The 14,090-nt window shown below is 36.6% G+C and overlaps 1 long non-coding RNA gene across 1 annotated transcript; it reads right to left on the reverse strand.

Moving 5' to 3' along the window:
• Positions 1-224: 224 nt before the first annotated feature.
• LOC148223885 (uncharacterized) lies at positions 225-12,552 on the reverse strand. Its single transcript, XR_015803547.1, has 4 exons — positions 12,386-12,552; positions 11,591-11,668; positions 2,777-2,828; positions 225-407 (listed from the first exon to the last, which is right to left on the reverse strand). It is a non-coding gene; the product is annotated as an uncharacterized LOC148223885 (long non-coding RNA).
• Positions 12,553-14,090: the final 1,538 nt, after the last annotated feature.

The following is a 14,090-nucleotide window of genomic DNA, read 5'->3' on the forward strand; positions in this document are numbered from 1 at the left end:
TTTTTCTTAAAACACATTCTTAGAAAATTAGTGTTGTTTATCCAACAAAACTGAGCACAACCACAGAAAAATAAAGACTAGGCATATTCTCATAGTGATTAGAAGAAAAAAAAAGTGGATACAAATAAGCAATTTATATAGAATTTGAGATCAGCCTTTAAGAAAAATAATGATCACCATTTATTGATTCTTACTATCTTACCTCATTTTGTGTTCCCTAAATGCCAATTTTGCAGTGGATAGGAGGATTTCACAGCACTCTTGCTTCTGTCTAGGACTGCTGTGTTTTCTTTGTAGCTGGGTGAGCTGCACCCCATCTCCCCAAAGCCCTGCAGTTTAAAGCCCTCAAATGCTCTGTGGGCACCAGCTCCAATCTCTGCACCACACATGGTCTTGGAACCCATCAGCTGTAACACAGAGCACTGCATTAGTTCCAATTTGCCCATGCAAACACAGAAGGAAAAGACTGTGAGGGGAGCTTTATCAAGCTGAGCCTTGCACTGTTCTGCTTCCTTGACACTACCAACACATCTAAATGCACAAGTCCATATCTAGATATGTATATATAAAATGTATAAATTTGACCATATTCTGCCCGAAATTCATCCCACTACCAACATAGGTGTCTTTGCCTTTGTTCAAGAGTTCACACATTTGTTGTCATCGGTGGGAGTCCAGCACAGGCAAGGAGAAAACTCTCTGTGGTCACAGCAATACCAAGGCTTGCATGGCCAAGTGTGTCTAAGCCAGAAAGTTTTTGTATGAGCATCAAGGGTCTTTCAGAAAAAGGGAAGCACTAAGATGCATCACACCTATCCTGACCTGGAGGCTGGTGAAATATCTTAGCAAAGAGGCAAATGAGATTTTTTTTCTGCCTGGGGCCATTCAAGCTAGGCAAGAGAAAGCACCAGGAAGAAACAGGCAGAAAAGGTATGGAAGAATATGTCACTTGAAGTCCTGAAGAAAATGGGGACTAGGTGTGCAAATTCAGACTGGTAAGGAGTGCATTGATGGATAAATAAGCAGGCAGGACATGAATGAATATGATGGAACAGAAATGAGTTGGATTTTATAACAAGCCATCATGTGCACTGTCTAGGAGCTGACTTCTAGGGCATCTGTAGCCCCAAGGACTAGGGAAAGTAACAGTTCCTCCTTTAAATTATTTAAAACAACCTGTCTGGTACAACTCAGCCTTCAGGCTCAAAAGAAGTCTTTTTAATTGGGTGCTAGCAGCAACAGATGATGTTGGAGACTAGAAAGATGTCCCCTTCCACCTGCAGTGAACTCCACTGGCTTCACCAGCAGGTGCATCCATGGAGTAGAGGTGACCCCCGTGGTGACTGACACCTGTAAATCGTTTCTCACTGTGAGGCTGCCCTTCATGCCCAGAGCAGGCAGGGGAAGGCCACCACGCTGTCTCAGGAGAAATGTGAGAGAGCTGGAGTGGTGGAGGAAGGACAACAGTCTTAACAGAGAGCCTACAGTAATCTCATCACTCAGGGGTTTAAGATAATCTTAGCATCCTAAATCCAGCAACACAGGTTGTGAACACCATTCACGAGAAGAGAGATGTCTCAGAGATAGAGTTTATAAGTCTTATAAGTTTTTAAAGAAAATCTCTGTAGGAACATGTGGTAATTCCTGTTCCTGGTGCTTGAGTCTAAAGCTTTGCCTTCCCATCTTCCCGTTTCCTTCAATAGACAGCTTGGAAGAATTATTTACTCAGCAGAGACTAAAACATTAAGTCAAGAATGATGCTTCTGCTCCTAATCCCACCATTTGACATAATCTGTGGCTTTTGCTAAAACACCAAGTCCCTCAGCTTTATCCATGTGTGAAATGGGGATAATACTAGTTTAATGTAACACACTTTGAAAAACACTGAACAAAATATGCAAAGTAAACCTTATTTTTTTCTTTCTTAGCCTTTATAGTCAAAAGAATAATTCACAATGCATAACTTATGCAGTAATATGAACTCCTTTGTCTTTGAATGTTATTCACCCACAATGAATAATTTTTTTTTCTGAGTTATTTGTTATTCCACACTGGTTAAATAATTCCATAAATATTTAATGATTTATGGGCTGTTCATGAAAAGTTTATTCAGAATATTTATTACATGAAATGAAATGAATTGGATATTTTTGGTATATCCAGTCTCTGCTTCCTAACTAGAGTAATGTAATTTGTTGAATCAGGTCCTTTATGTAAATTATTTTGCTTGTATATCAATTATATTATCTGTACATATTTTTGCTTATAATGTAAGTTTGAGAACATCCCTAGCCATCAACTCATTCACTCAAAAACAAATGTAGTTTTAAATCACAAATGCAGATGAAGAAAACCTCCATTTGCATCTGATCTTACACTGTCTTATCTTTCATGTACAGACGTTGAATACAAAGTTAAAATATATCCTAGACTTTTTTTTTTAATTTAAATTAAATTACCATTAACTCCTTTCACATAAAAATAATTTAATGTGATTAAAGAGAATGCTCTGTGGATTTACATTTTCCAAATGGATTAGCAATAGATCTCTTGGAATTCATCAGGTATAAGAATGAAGCTGTAAAACAGTGATTTAAGTAAATGCAGGGAATACCAAGAGGATTAAAATGAGATCTCTAAGGTCAATAACATTGCAGTGTAGATTTTATTGTAACATTAAATCTTTTGAAATATTTACAAAGAAATATACTTTAGCTCTGAGACAAATTATAGAGCACAGAAGTTTGAGTAAGCTATGATTTACATTTACACTTACCTGAGGGAATCACTAATTGCTAGAAACTGTTCATTATTTAAGAGGTCTTCAACTAAAAAAAAAAATAAAAACAGGGGAAAATTTTGGGTGACAATCAAGGCCAGTTTTAAATATAGCCTTGTAATTCTGTTTTTGTTTTCTAAAAAAACCTCCTGTAATCATATTTCAATGATAAAATAAATGCATTAAAATATTTTTATGTTGTAGTTACATATTAATGTAAAAATAGAATAGCCAGCAAAGTAATTAACTGTAAGGACATTTATTCTTTTAATGCTCACAATGTTTGGTAAGATTTTTAATTTTCTTTAACAAGACTTTATAACATATCAAGGAATAGCATCTCATGGGTCATAATCTCCAGAGTATCATCGTTCTGCATAGCTGCTTTTCTCACATCAGCACAGATCTTTGAGGACAAATTTTATTTTTAGTCTGGTGAAAATCTCAGTTAGCATCTTTCAGGGTAATGGGCAAATGGATAAGCTCTTTGGAGTTTTACTCTAAAGTTTTTGTGAAGCATGCACACATTTTTATGCCTGTCAACATATGTGTCTTTTTGCCCTTTCCCTCCAGACAGGCCTTTACCCCTGTAATTGCAGAAATTCACATGCAAACACAGAATTTCAGGTATGGGAAACTACCAAGTATCAGGGGTGAAAGTCTGAGAGTTGCTAAATATTTAGCTTAAAAATATTTGTCTGAATATACAAATTACTGCAAAAAAGTAGTTTTCCCTGATAAATTTTAGGCTCAGCTATATTTGAATTACACCTTACAGTAACTGTAGTGTCAAAGACAGTGTATGATAATTTAATTTAGTACAAAGAAAGCTCCAAATATAAGTTCCCATTTCAAGTCTTCATAACTTTTATCAAATATATTATCTTAGAGTAAAATTAGTTTTCTCATCTCTCCAATTAAATCTTTAAAAATTCTGAATTCTTATTCATATTTTTAAAATTACAAAGAAAGATAAAAGACTGTTGACAGAAAGTATGGCTATGGATAAAGATCCAAATCTAACCTGTCCCATTAATTCTAAAATATAACAGACTTGAAAGGCATATTCTCTTGAATATTTTCTGCTGCTTTATATTCACTGACACAAGGGTACTCTTTAGCAAGATGATGTTTCCTGAGGCATAATAAGTGCTGGCAAGCTCGAAAGAAACAATGACTACAGAAAACACATATATTGATTGTTTCAGGCAATAACACGAACATGCATTGTCTAATCTTTCTGTACTCTCATCCTCCCACACAAAGCAACATGAGCTAAAAAACATCACTAGAAAATATGGGAACAAAATCTGCCACAGACATCTCAATAGCTATGCATTTATTGACCATTTCAACCTTGGAAAACAAAGATCAGGAATTTCAGAAAGTTCCTAAATATAGCATTGACTTAATTATGAGACTACTGAAATAGTGTATAAAGACCACTAACCTTCAAAACTACTGATGTGTTGTCTGTAGTAACTATGCCTATGGGACATCCTTCGATAGAGATAAATCATAAAATCACATTCTAGCACTATGCAATGTTTTGTTTCTATTTGAGGTACAGCTCATTGGTACCAGATAGAAGACACCATCTGGTAGAAGACACATACATCATGAAGGTATATCCTGGCACTGTGATTAGCTTATGAAAGAACTGCATCATGAAAAGCAAAAAAGCATTTTTCCTGAGTTCAGTCATTTAAAGTCATTTAAAGACAAAACTGGTAAATCTAACTGTATCTGGCAGTTCCCAGAACAGTTGCTACATGCTAGTTGTAACTAGAGCATGAGACAGTGATGGATAAATAGCCTGCTGGGGATGATTTTGGAAAAAAAAATAAAATTGAACTGTTATGAGGGTTTACAAGGCTCAGAAGGTTTGGGATTTTAGAAGCATAAAATCTTCCCAGCTGCACTCAGTGGAATTCCACAGCTCCTCCTGCTGCTCACAGCAATACATTATTTAACACATGCAGGGGAGAAGCTTTTTGAGAAAAACAGGTTTTACATACCAGATGCACAGTTTCCTCACATGTATTTTTCCTCAGATTATAACAGACAGTTTCTCACTAGCAAAGAATGACAGGACTGTCAAATTGAAAAGACTTTGCAGAGAGCCTCTTTGGCTGATCTCAGACTTCTCCACTGCTTTCTGATCTTCAGTGCATTGAAGCTTTTTATTTTTGTCTTCAGGTTACCTATATATGGGTACTCATTCTATTCTGAATTATCATGTTCTACTGTATTGTCTGTGGTCCCTTTGTTTCCTCTTTTTTAGGGCACTCATTTTAACCTACAGTCCCGTTGGGACTTATTGTGAGTTGAGTGGAGCTTCTGATTCACAGTTCTAGCTTTATTTTGCCTTTAAAAACCCTCCCAAAGTTGCTTTTCTTACTATTCAGCTGCTTTCCTCTGTCATCATATTTAATGGGCTTTTTTTTTTTAATTCAATCAGTTCTCAACTGCATATTAGCAGGTTATGACAGAGAATTTAAGCATTCAAAAATCAAAGCTGTTGATAACAAAATTCACAAGTTTGGCTGGGTGCATTTAAAACTCTAGTAAGTGGACTTTTGCAGATAGCTCCTTTAAAGAGCAACAAGAGACTGGCAAGCAGCATTTACCCTGCCAAGCTCTGCAGGGCACTGTGTTGCAGCAGGAAACCTCAGCAGTAGTGATCCACAGCTTGAATAATCCACCCCAGGCTGCAGGAGATAAGGCTGTGGACTCTTCAGTCCATGGAGCTTGTCAATAGAAGCTGGTTTTTAAAGTACTGGACACAAATTAAGTCAAAGTATTAACGAGGAACCATGAAGAAACAGAAAGATTGGATTCTTGGATGTGTGGTGGGAGATTAGTGGACACATCTGATTTGCTACTCAGAAGGGAAAAATAGAAAGAAAACCATTTATCAACAATATATACATCACTACTTACAAAGCAAATCAAAGCAATATTTTAAAGCAAGGGACTGAATCAACACCTGTCTATCTATATTCTATTGCATTGCATTACTGTAGTATTTTTACCAGCAGCAATTAGGAAAATAGGAAATTGAATTGCATTTCAGTTCAGCCATGTTTGTGCCATTTCTGTAAGATCAGTTCTGTGCAATGGCAGAACAGTTTAAATCCTGGGGTTTACTTTTTGGCTTGGCCTGCCACTGAGAATCTCTGCCAGCACTGCAATTTGCGAGTTAGATAGGGAGAGAGCAGAGGAACAAAAATAAAAAGCATAGACCTCATCCCCAGGCACTGGCTCAAAGGAGGCTACACCTGCTTGAAGAGGGTGGTGAGGAAAGCAGTGGCACAGGGCCCAAAGCTGGAGATATAGACTGGCACCTTGGTAGCAGCAGGTGTACATCAGTGCCCTCTTCTCCTACCATCGCAAGGTGAAGAGGTGGTTGGACTCGCTGGTGGGCAAGAAGAAAGGCAAAATAGAGGGAATTAACCCATCAAAAGTTACAAACCCTCACCTTCAAAAGCCCAGGGCCATCCTCCAATTCCACTTCTGCTAATTTTTCCCAGATCACTTTCCTGTCAACCTTTCCCATCCCCCTATAGCACCTTTTGCTGAGATGTCCCTCTGCTGCAGCACTGTTTTCCTTTCATGGGACCTTTTACTCGTCTTGACCATAACCAAAAATGAATTTGGATTCATGTTTGCTTACAACACAGAAAAAGCTCGATCCAACTTTTATGTAGCCACAGAAATGAACCACCAACCTCTGTTGATTCCCAAATATTACTACAGTGTGTACTGTAAGAAATCCTAGGGAGATCAGACATAGATGGCTCACGCAGTACAAACCACCTAATTGCTGAGCAACCCGAGGAGCTGGGTAAGCAGTATCCCTGGTCAGCACCTCCTCATTGCTAAACTGAAAAACTACTTGTGGTAAAGAGCCATTCCTTTTGTTTAATTTTTGGCTTTTATCTTAAGCCCAAGCTTTCATCACCCTTTTTTCACTCACAACCTCTGGATTTCCAACTCTGCGGCTGTATAACTATATGAAACAGAATATTGGAGACAGACGGCTACAAAAAAAAATGGGAATCCTTGATAACCAGGATTCCCTAGAGTTACTAAAGAAGCTATATGCACTGCCTGCTTTTAGTAAGAGTATATATTTTTTAATACATAGAAAAACGCTAGTGAGAAAGATCCAGGGAGAATCCAGACAGACTAGCAATCTTGTAGCTTCTTATTGCTAGCAAACTAGGCATATTCTGAAATCCAACAGGTTAAATCAGAGCAAGAGGGGTCGTTAAGGATCACTGATTAGTGTTGGATTTTTATCTAAATAAATGGCTGAAAAGAATTAATAGACTCAGAGGCAGCTCTTTGGCTATAGCCTTCATGACCATCACTGTAAAAGTCATACTGAGCATTACTACATGCTCAGATTATTTTAAAGGGACAAAAGCACAGAAAACTATATAGGAAGCAAGCAGATTTTCTCTCAAGCTCTATCATTTTAAATTTTTCAGGCAGGATCAAAGTGGTTGGCATCTCTGCAAGAGGTGGCAGAGGCTACTCCTGACAGCAATTTGCATGCACACATGGGCTCCTAGAGAGAGGATCCCATGCTGCTAAACATCTCTTGTGTCAAACCAAGCATGGAAGTCTTGGTTGGGGAGCAATAGGGAATGAATACAGAACGTCAGACAGTGGCAATAGATGTTTCATCAAGTGCAATATGCCATGGTGGCTTCAGAGGAAGTTGCACCTGCTGTTAATGATAGCAAAGTTATGTTGCAGTCAGGCACTTTTGACCTAAACATGTCATATGGAATTGTATCCTGCAAAAACACTGAGTATATCAGTGCTTAGTGGGTAGAGTCCGTGGAAATTTCTTCAATGTTGGTTTTCAGGAAGAAAACAGATACTCTAAAACATCATTCAAACAGGTCTTCTCAGCTAATTTAAATTACTTTTTTTAACTTCCACGAGTCAAAATATCCTTTCACTGCAAGAAATTTCTGCTACTTCACATGCTTTACAACACAGTTGGTACAACCTGAGAGATGTCACAATACAGTGTTGTACCATATTCCGGGGTTGGGCTTTTTTCTCCTTCCATGATTATGAGACAGACAGCTCATTCTTGCATGAAATCAGTTGACTCAGACCACAGCTGAGAGCTGGACCACACAGACACAGAAACTCTGCCTAATTTTTTTGTTCTGTACATCACTCTGCAAAATAATAAGGCCAAAGCCACACCATATTCCTTAACTTGCTATCATTTTATTATTTCCCTCAGTTTTATTTACGGGCCAAGACCAATGGCTTTCTATACATTCTTCAGTGGCAATGCTGTCTATATACTCTAGTCTTGCAATACACCACATGGTCAAAAAATACTGGGGACCCATTTGCCAACTTCTATTTTGAGTACTTTGAAGAGTACTCAAAATATAAAGGCTTTGTAAGACAAAAAACAAATTATCACTTTAAAGACATTCATAATTTGCAAAGTGTTTTTCCATTTTACATCTTGTTTCGTCTCATACTAAGTCTCATTATTCAGTTATATTTACTAGTCTACTAGGCTTTTTTGTCTGGAATGTGCATAACTCATCCTTTAAAAGATTGCCTGTCACATAACTTACTTTATTTTTTATACCAATAAAGAAAACATTCCAAGGATGTTATTTCCCTAAAAAGTACAAGGAAGTTCTTTTAATTCACCCTTGAAAACAATAACTAAATCAGTAATAGACATCTATTACAATGGGTTAATTTTTTGTGTTTTGCATAAAGGACATTTGTGTCAAGAAGGTTCCTATGTATTATAAAATAGAGCATCAAGATTATAATGTATAGCTTTAAGATTCTTTGATTTCATTATTTTAATATAAATTGTTAATAATTAAATAAATATAATTAATAATCTAAAGTTCAAAATGCCACAAGAGAAAACCGACAATCTACCACAAGAAACAGTGTCTAGATAATTGCAAGTGCTAATCTAAATACAAGATGAAACAGAAATGTTTTCTAAATATTTGCATCAAATACCTTTTTAGCAGTGAGAATGATCATCTGATGTTATCCTCACCTATTTTGACATATTTAATTTTTCAGTCCTTTTGATTATCACAGTCTTTCCTTGTCTGCAGATAGCCTGTTTGATGTGGGTAATTACTCTATTAACAGCTTTTCCTGATACAAAAATCTATAATGTCAAAAAAAGAATTCTAATGTATCCTGATCTAGTAGATTTGGAATGACAATATAATAATTTATGAACTGGTATCATGATGAAGTTATGGGGTCAACTTGGCAGGATTTTGTATGGAAAAAGAGAGAAGAAAGAAGAGGCATTGTTAATTTTCTCCTTCTCAACATACTGTTCAGGGATTCACTAGTTAAAACTCTCAACTATCCATTTTAACAGTTATGCCAACACCACTGGGCAACCTAAAGTTTGTCTTCCAATTAGCAGAACAGTAAAAATTTTGAGCAGAATCAAAAAACTGCAGGAGAACTGAAATAAAAGGAGGAGGCCCCCAGGAATCACCAGTTGCCTGGGAGAAGCAAGCTGAGGTGTGCCAAGCTGCTGGCTAGCAAGCCCACCTCCAACAGAGCCAACACTTCCTTCATTCCTTTCTTTAAGCAAACAAGACAAGGAAAATATGCTTTGCCATATCTCTGGAGCAGTTTCTGTAGAGGATCAGAAAATGAGGCAGATCTCGAGCAGTCACTTTAGAAGAGCTGCTTTCCAATGTTGTAGAGAAATCAGAAAGGACATGATAAAACTCAATGGTTCCACCTATCTCTAGTCAAGCAAGATTTCATTAGAGTTCTCTATACTCCTCTGCAGATACTGAGAAATCCTGATAATTTTAGCAGATCTGCTTCTTAGAACACCTGTTACATCTTGCCACATGTACCAGATCACATGTTCCACTGTCATTCACTGAAAATCAATACATCCCAATTGGGAGTATATCAGTACATCTGAAGTTGGGAGTCAAAAGATGCAGAGTCAACTATATGTACTTTATTTGTTGAGCATCAAGGTCAGAATTCAGTCAGAAGAAGAAAAAACTGTTTCTCTCTTTCATAAGTGAAAGACATAAAAATGTGATTGGGGCACTTTGCATGGAATATAGAAAGGTTTCACACACAACAGTAGGACTTTTGCTTCTGTGAACGAAAAAATAAAAATGAAGAGTTGTATTAGCAGGTTTTTTGGAATCATTTTTTAAAATGGCAAGCAAGAACTATCAAAACGAGTAAAAGTGTATTTTATACTTAAAAAGGAGCTACACATTTTGCAGGCAAAACTGAATTTACAAAATTTGACAGAAGAGAGTGAAATATTTCATTATCATAAATGGCAGACTGTAAAAAAATTTTCAAAAAGATAAAAAGGTCTCTGGAGCAGTAAAGTGAAATGGGTAACAGAAGCTTGTAAGGAACAACAAAGTGCAACTTGAACCAGCTAAAAAGCAAGTACCCAAAAGGCGCCTGAAGGGGAACAGAACGGCCTCCAGCTTCCTTCTCTGAAAATCCAACTTGGTGTTATATCATTCATGCTGACCTTACTGCCAAGTCCCATTAAACACTACAGCTGAAAGTGATCCTTCTGCTCTTTTCCCACACTTTCCAACTATTGTTTTCTTGCCCTCATTTCCAACATGCCACAGAGAAGCATTTTTCTGGGCCAATCCTTAGTGCCAGTTCAAATTAAGGCTTTTTCATTCTTTGAGAATTAACCCAGAAATCTGTGCTGCCAGTCTTGCCCTGACTGGATGTGGAAAAGGAGTTAAGACAATATATCTTGATGGAGCTATACAAGATTTAATGTACAATGTTCATTTGAGTGTTTTCTTTAATTTGTTTTGGATCAGGACAAGGTATTTTGATTGGCAGGGTGCATTTTGATTGTCTTGTTTCCCTTGAAAGTATCTTATTTTCACAACCTTCTTTCATCTGTTCCAAACCCCCTGCATTTAGATCAGCTTGGCTTGCATTTTTAAGGGTAGTTCACTTGGGTTGGGTTACTCTGAACACACATTTGGTTATAGTCTACTGAGAAATAATGTGAGTAATTTACTCCTTCTGAGTTATCATTTGTTGAAAAGAATCCAAGCCTGGAAATGTTTTAACTTGAAAACATTGTAGATAGCTGTGAAATGGACAGTATTGTCTTTCCAAATGGTCATTGGCTATGGGTGCTGCTGTGTGCTAGACACCCATGTCAGTAACTTTTCCATCTAGGAAAAGTCATTCCTGCCTGTGAGTATTTTACAGCAATGGAAGAATATGAACCACAAGAGAGTTTGTGCAGTGTATGTCAGCAACTGAGAATGGGAATATTTTTATGGAAGTGGAACCCAATATTGTTCTCATATGATGTGAAAAATGTAAAAGCTTTCAAGGCAGGGTTTGTCTTGGCATGACCTTGATCTTAAAACATCAATATACTACACACACATCAGTAAGGCATTCAATCTGTACTTTCCAAAACTCCCCTTAGCATTATTTTATATTTACTCAACTTTTTATCTTTCTAGACTACCAAAAAACTTTCTACTTTCAATTATTTATTGTAAGTTCTCACCACTATTTCTTTTCCTTGGCGCAATATTTCATCCAGAATCCTCAAATGAGAGTTGCTGGTTCCTGGTGATTTATGTATTTTGACTTTCTCAAATTATTCTGTGCCTTACTCACCCTTTAAATTTTTTTTTTAAAGGAAAAGAAAAAAAAACACTAAAAGAAAAAAAAGAAAAAAGAAAAAAAAGAAAAAAGTTCTGTCAATATTATATTCTAATTACTTGCATGAATTACCTTGAAATATTGGTCACACGCAGGTGTGCTATTGCACAAGCGTAGATGCAAAGGTGACAGGGTCCAAGTCTTTATCCCCTGAAATACACAATGTTAATTTTGTTGTGTAAATGCAGGAGAGGAGGAAAAAAAAGAAAAAAAAAAAAGAAAAAAAAAAAAAGACAACTGCTTTAATGTTTCCTAATGCCTTCTGGTACATCCATACCTGCAACACGAATACTTCTCACTCTTTCAACAATAACAAGTATGGTAACCCTCATTGAGTTCTCCATTTCCTTGAACGTTTTTGCTTTCATTTTTTTTGTGAAGGCTACAAAAAAACTAGCCAAACATAGAAATAAACAGCCACTTTGTCTTCAATATTTTTTAGCAATTTCTTATTCTTGTGTATTTTGGAACTGTGGTCTTTCACTTAGATCTATCAAACACAGCCCTTTCCCTAAGCCTTTTGTTAATAAATTATACTTGGTATAATGGATTGTAGACAGCAGGTTTTGGCCCTAAATGATTGTTTTCAACAGCAATCATCTTGCACCATGCAAAGATAGAGGGACCAATTTACTTTGTGTTAATTTGGATGAAGACTTCTCTGTCCTTTGAACTGCCACCTGGAGGTGACTGTTCCTTTGAATTGCATGGGCAGCACTGGAGAAGCAGGCACTTCAGCTAAAGGGCTGAACTTGGAGAGGGTGAACACAATCTGTGGGTGAACACTAAGGACATGAGAATGTCTAGAATTCCTGATTTCCCTTTATTATTTAATAGTCACCCATAAGGTTTTTCTGGCATGCTCACATGATACAACAGGAGTGACTGATGGACCAGGACAGGCTCCTTATTGAGCAGTCTTTCCTTCCTCCAACACATCTGTGAGATGAATTAAAAATCTTCCCCTACAAGTGTCTTCTTCTGTAGAGTTTTCACATAGATCCTCATTGAACCTTTTGGTCTTTAATACCTAAGGAGACTAATGGGAAAGAGTATGAGAGAAAATTGATTTAGGTGCCAAACCTGTCTTCTGCACTCAATTACATATTTTATTCTCAGTTTATGTAGCTGTTAACTCTTCATCGACAGACACCTCTGGGTGACAAACGCCTGGTAGTTGGAAATGTGTGTTTATCAGGATGAAAAAGCATTTCACATTTAACTTGCTAAGAAATGTTCATTTCCAAGTGAGGACAAGTCAAAGTCACTCGTATTTGTCACTTCCAGGCTTGGTTGCAGTTATTCATACTAGCTGATGTGGAAGATAAAGAGAAGCTGCAGATTCTAGCTAATGTGCAATGCATCTGCTTCCCCTTGCCTTAAACAGAACCATGAGCAGGCTTTTTTTTAGGCTTTTGTCCTGAGTTTCAAGTCCATTAATGGACTAATCTCCAATAACACCAGAAACTGAACACTAAGTTATGAACCAACCCAATTAGTTTCATCTAAAATAATGCAGAAAATGAGTAAGAAATTAATTCTTATAATCAGTCTCCAGAAGGAAATAAAATTAGCTGAGAATCTAGATGTATTTGGGGAATGTTTCAAAGTATTCTTTGTTTGGAAAACTTCTTCAACATACCTGTTGTGAATAGACATGAAACATACTATGACAAACATCTTTCAGACCTTTATCCCCCACTCCCAACCCTGATCTTAGTTCTACTTCCCTGTTAAGGAAACATTCTCCTATTGATTTTTACCTAGAAATTCCATCGATAAAGTGGATAGTAAAATAATAATAAATAAAATAATGTATATACAACAATAAAACATGCAAGCTATGTAGTTTTTGATCTCTATGACATTAAATTTGCAACCACCATCACAAAGAAAAGCCTAATTACTGCAGGCACTAACTGGGATTCTTCATATGTAGTTTCAGGATAAGCTGCAGTATGGAATATTTTCCTACCAAGATGTTAGCTATATCTTCCACCTAATCAACACGACTACTACTCTTCCTTAACAATAATTTTGAGGTTTTATCTGTATAGCTTTTTGTTCAACAATTAACATGAAAATACATTCCACTTGTTAACATTTTTTACCAGCAAATTAAGGTAGTCAACAGGGAAAAATATCCTTATATATAGAAGGTGCTAATTACCTTCTAGTCTTTGTTTAATGCAATGAAAGGTCCTTATACCTATAAGGTTTTGATAAATTATGGATTTGGATGTTAACAAAAGGCTATGGGCAATATTCCCTCAACATCTTTTAATGGCAACAACATCATCGGTACTTTGTCACCAACATTATTTTAGGTTTATAATGTGCAACAGGTAAAAGAAAAAAGAATAATAAATTTTTTAAAGCCTGGAAGGCGGTAATGTCAAATGCTAAAATATTAATTGTGTGTTAGAATCAGAATCCTGGATAATTATTAAATCTCTGCTGGTACATCAGTGGAAGCCCTGACACGTTCAACAAAACCAACCAAACTTCATGACAAACAAATGCATACAGGGCTTAACAATGGCTTAATAAAGATGTGAGGAAGAAATGAGCA

The sequence above is a fragment of the Sturnus vulgaris genome, chromosome 4, assembly GCF_052056855.1.
Source record: "Sturnus vulgaris isolate bStuVul1 chromosome 4, bStuVul1.hap1, whole genome shotgun sequence".
In the NCBI taxonomy this organism is placed as follows: domain Eukaryota; kingdom Metazoa; phylum Chordata; class Aves; order Passeriformes; family Sturnidae; genus Sturnus; species Sturnus vulgaris.